Source organism: Hibiscus syriacus, unplaced genomic scaffold (assembly GCF_006381635.1).
Source record: "Hibiscus syriacus cultivar Baekdansim isolate YM2019G1 unplaced genomic scaffold, ASM638163v2 tig00110776_pilon, whole genome shotgun sequence".
In the NCBI taxonomy this organism is placed as follows: domain Eukaryota; kingdom Viridiplantae; phylum Streptophyta; class Magnoliopsida; order Malvales; family Malvaceae; genus Hibiscus; species Hibiscus syriacus.
In genome coordinates, this window is record NW_024062857.1 from 546,410 (window position 1) to 551,603 (window position 5,194).

At 31.1% G+C, this 5,194-nt stretch overlaps 1 long non-coding RNA gene across 1 annotated transcript; it reads right to left on the reverse strand.

Moving 5' to 3' along the window:
* Positions 1 to 535: 535 nt before the first annotated feature.
* Positions 536 to 1,595, reverse strand: LOC120139818. The gene is made up of 3 exons (XR_005517674.1): positions 1,184 to 1,595; positions 1,012 to 1,119; positions 536 to 662 (listed from the first exon to the last, which is right to left on the reverse strand). It is a non-coding gene; the product is annotated as an uncharacterized LOC120139818 (long non-coding RNA).
* Between the last annotated feature and the right edge of the window lie 3,599 nt (positions 1,596 to 5,194).

The window sequence follows — 5,194 nt, forward strand, 5'->3', positions numbered from 1 at the left end:
AACTTCACCAGGAAGTTTTGAACAGGAAGAAGAAGAAATGTCAGGCAACATACTCATAAAACAGAAAACCGCTTTTTAAGTGTAAAGATTAAGGTTACCAAACATGGAAAAAAAAAGACAAGTCAAGGGCTAATGCATGGTATCTTTAGTAATTATTACAGCACTGCTGCCCATCTTCCACTATATAGTTTTGTTGTAGTGAATTGCAATGCAACTTCCTATTTATCTAAAGAACGGGACCTCAATATTTACCATCAATTATCATGAGGCATTTATACTATCAGGTGATATACCAAGAAAAAGAAATGGGTGAAGATAAGTCTATTTAATAGGGAACTTACTTTTCTGCAATTCTTCTGGGGTCAAAGTCTGTAATACCAGGATTACAAAAAAACATAAGAACATGGTATATTTAGTAGAAAAGGAAAGTCAGATTGAGTAGCTAAAAACCTGAGCTTTAGGGTTTGACAATATGCATTTTGCCATAAAGTTAGCAACCTCATCCACAACATGCTCTTCATTAAGATTAATGTAATTCTCATCATCAATTCCACTCCACTCTTCAACATTGCTTGGAACCATTTCATCAGTTACCCATATCCACCAACTTGGTTCTTTTTGGTCAACATTAATCAGAACTTCAACTGAATGTATATCATCTCCTAATTTAAAAAAAATATATTATTTAAAAAAAAACATGTTAGCTAATCAATCAATATTTATACATTTCTAACAATAAAAGGAGCAAAGAAATAGCGCCAACAATTGTCCCGAGTTATTTACCCCACCTATGAGGTAATAATTTACAAGTCTAATTATGAATTTCTATACAATGATATGAGAAAATAGCTTATTTAAAAATGAAGAGAAATCCTCGTTTATCTGTTCTAACTTATCACCATATAGAATCAGTATGTCTAATCTGAAGAAATCAGTAACGTAACTTTACCTTGCCAAAAATTAATCAACAAAAAGTTAAAAATTCAGTGAAGAGATTTGGTATAAAAGAACCTGTAGCTTCCTTGAATGGAAACTCAATTTTAGTACTGGATTCATTAAGTGATTTGAGCCGGCTCAAGAAGTTTTTAGAATCTACGGTAGCATCAACCGAGCATGGAGCTGCAATTAATTCCAGAAATTAGAAAAATAAAATAAAACGGAAAAATGAAGGAAAATTACGTACGTCAGGAGGACAATCGTTTAATAGAGCAGGATATTCAGATAGATTATTCAGAAGTTTAAGGTTCTGTTCAAGCTGATTCCTCAAACGTCGGTTTTCCGATTTTAGGATTTCCAATTCCTTTTCAAGTTTGGAGTTCTCATGATTTCTGGGAGCATCGTCGTGATGGTCGTGGTGGTGGTGGCGGTGGCAACATTCCAAGGCAGCCCATGCGACATCGGCGACTTCGAGGACGGTCTTGGTAACCTCCACAGCTTCATGGCCGCCCATTGTCGAACGTAAAACCGGAAGTTTTCTTAAGGGTTCTTGAGATTTGGGGGAAAACGATGAATTTTGACGATGGTTTGGGAACTTGGGATGGTGTCGTTTCGCGTTTACGTGTCCAAATGAGCGGGTTCCGTAAGACTGTAAAACCGTCGTGAACCGGTTTTGGTTTAACGTTGTTGCTAAATTCTTCGACTCTTTAAGTGTATAAGTTTTTTTAAAAGTTTTAATTTCAATTAACAATTAGTTGGTCTAGGACGAGATATTAGATTTTTTAAGTAAGGTCAAAGGTTTAAATTCTGACATTTGTGAATAAAGTAATTGGGTTAGGAGGGTCGCTCTCGTTTTTACAGTACTCGAATTAGATTAGTTGGTCAATAAATCAGATATTATTGATTAATTCAAAAAAAATTGAATTCAAATGATTATATCCGTAAAAGATATATATTATGAATGACTAAAAAATATTTTAACCCTATATTATCTTATAATTATTTCATACTATTCAAAAAATAAAATAAAAATAATAACACTTATTTTCTTTGAATTAGTTACTATAAGGAAGTCCTTAAAATATGGCTTATGTTGTTGTCTTGAAATATTTTCTAACTTTGCCCATAAAATAATTTAATTATAATTAGATTTTGTCATATTTGGGATATAGACAAAAAAAATATCTTATGTTATAAAATATATTATAAATATCACATATAAAAACAATAAAAGAAATTTTATATAAATTTTATTAAATACAGATTCTATAGCATCTGTTTCGCTTCCAATTTTCTATTTTGATTTTCTGTTATTAAAACGAAATCGATAGGGAATCTGCTATTAATCATATATAAAATATAATAATTAATTTTTAGAAAATTTAATAAAATAATAATTAATTTTCACTTATACTTTTTTTATTCATTTTAAAATTGATTTTTAAGTCAATAATAAAATCTTTGAAGTTATACACAATTAAATTATTTAAATCACACGTCCTAAACTTCAAAGCTCTAATCCAAAGCACGAATCATCTTATCTTGGTGATTAAAAGAATCATTATTGTTTCTAGAGGACATGAGTTTAAGCACCAACAATTACAAAGGTGATTGGATGTTCATTGTCAAATAATTAAAAGTATATAGAACATATACTACTTTATAATCATCTTAGTTTAATAAAAAAATTCTAATATCGGAATTTTAACATTTAAAATCGTAAAAGTTTATAACAAGTAACGAAATGTTATTTTGTTTGCAAGTGTAACTATGATATGAAGTCAATCTAAACGGAACCCAATTGGTTAATTATCACGGACGTTCCATGTTTAAAAACAAATCAAAATGGCAATTAACATTTTGTTTTAAGCTTCTTGTGCTAAGTTGCAAGTAAGAATTTGATTGTCATTTCAATGAAGCTGTAACAGCTATGGAAATGGAATATTTTAGGCAAACTTCAACAGTTGATGGTTTTTGCTTCACCATATTTAAGGCCTCAAAGTAGAGTCAAAAGATGGTAAGTAAACAAGAAATTTACTGTCTGTAGAGCAGATGAGAGATGGTTTTATATATGGGTATTTGGTAAACAACTTTTTAAAAAGCTTTTAGGTTATTTGAGTATAAATAGTTGATTGATAGTCAAATTTTCCATTTTTAGTGTTTGATAAATAATTTTTTGAAAGAGTTGATTGTACAAAATAAACTGAAAATAAAAATGCTGGAAAATTCAACGGTTTAGAAGAACTGATTGCAAAAATAAGATGTTAAACGATACATTTGACCTTATTATTTCTATAATTACATCATAGCCATAAAACATTATTATTTCCATATTTCTCAAATGTTCTTATTTGTCTGTACTTGTTTGTATATGTATCTCTTTCTTAAATATTCATGTAACCTAAATTTATTTTCAATGAACTTGTGTAAAATGAATTTTATGCAACGTCTAATGATAAATTAGTGAAATTTTAATTTTATTATTCTATTTTTTAGTTGTAGATTATCAAATATATTTTAGTTAATAAAACATGACAAACCATGAAAGTAAAAAATAAATGTAGCGTTGATATTTTATATAAAGTTAATAGTATGTATTAATCTCACAAGGTTAATCCTTGTAAATATTAAATTTAAAAATATATTCAAAATTTTCAAAAATATTATAAAACATACATGTACTTAACAACTAAATGTATCATATCCTTATTTCTTATTTTACCCATATTAGCTATCAACAAAATTTTACTAAACACTTCTATATAAACGGTTAATTAAATCAATTTCTCAAATCAACTAATCAAATCAGTTGATGAAACCAACTAATGGAATCCGCTGCTAGAATATTAACTATTTTATCAGCTCCTAGAATATTAACTATTTTATCAGCTCCATTATCAACACTGATTGGTCAATCATTGTCTGTGACCGGCCATTGCTTTTCTCATCGGTTTCTGAGTTTTTCCCATCTTTGCTTTTACCCCCACATCACAGTATAAAAGCCAAAGAAACCAATTGAGCAATCAACCAATCTTTATTGAAAACCAAAGGTTAATAATACCTTCCGAGGTGGACTTTTTCTGCTAAAACAATGGCCCCAGGTGCAGCTGTGATGATCATACATAAATGATGTTACAAATAACACTACTCTTTGAACATAATACGCCAGCACACTATCCCCTAATCAATCACAAATTATGTTAAAAGGGTTTAGTACTTGTGTTTCATGTGTCTGCTTGGGCTTCACTGGGTTACTTACAGAGTATGTCGCCTTGAGTCCCAGCCTAGTTTCCAGGCACTTAGGTCACGGACCATAACCAGAGACACCCCTGCACCTTCACCATTCCCATGAAACATATCCAAGCCGTAAGCCAGAGATCGGCCGGGTACTTCTTCAATGTGAAGGACTGAACCAGAAATCATACACCGATGTTAGCTCATAAATAACTAAGTAGTTTAATCATATTTTCCCCTTTTCCAAAAATATTTAGACTCACTTGCAAAATAAAGAAGCTTGATTAACCAATGATGCTTCCAAGAAGCATTATTGTTCCAATTACCCGGTTTTTATCTGCAGATTCACTGGTACTTTCCATGGTGTTTAGCTCCACCTGATTTCACAAAATCAATAACGGGGCTTTTGTACAAAGTCATCACTATTGCTCCCACGACTGTGATTGCAGTTCCAATAATCTTTGCTACACTTCGTATCTTCTTCAGATTGATTTTCTCTAACCTGATAATTGACATAATTAAGGATCTTATTAACGTATCCGAGTGAGATAGAGATGAGTAGCAAAATGGCAGGTTTGTAGAGGACAGAGGATTTGGAGAAAGAAAACATTGAGCAGTAATAAAATGGTGAAGTTTACGTTGGAAAAACATTTACTTTTAAGAGTAAAATATACAAATTGGGCCCGTCATTAATTTCATTTAATTGGTTTTCTTTATTTTCAACAAAAGATACACCGTCAATTGGGTTGTTGGCTTGGCAACCAATTTGGCAACAATTTCTCCTCTTACCATTTATGGCGCCTGCAAGTTTGATCAACAACTTCTTCAATGTGAAGGACTGAACCAGAAATCATACACAGATATTAGCTAATAAATAACTAAGTAGTTTAATCATATTTTCCCTTTTTCCAAAAATATTTAGACTCACTTGCAAAATAAAGAAGCTTGATTAACCAAAGATGCTTCCAAGAAGTATTATTGTTCCAATTACCCGGTTTTTATCTGCAGACTCACTGGTACTTTC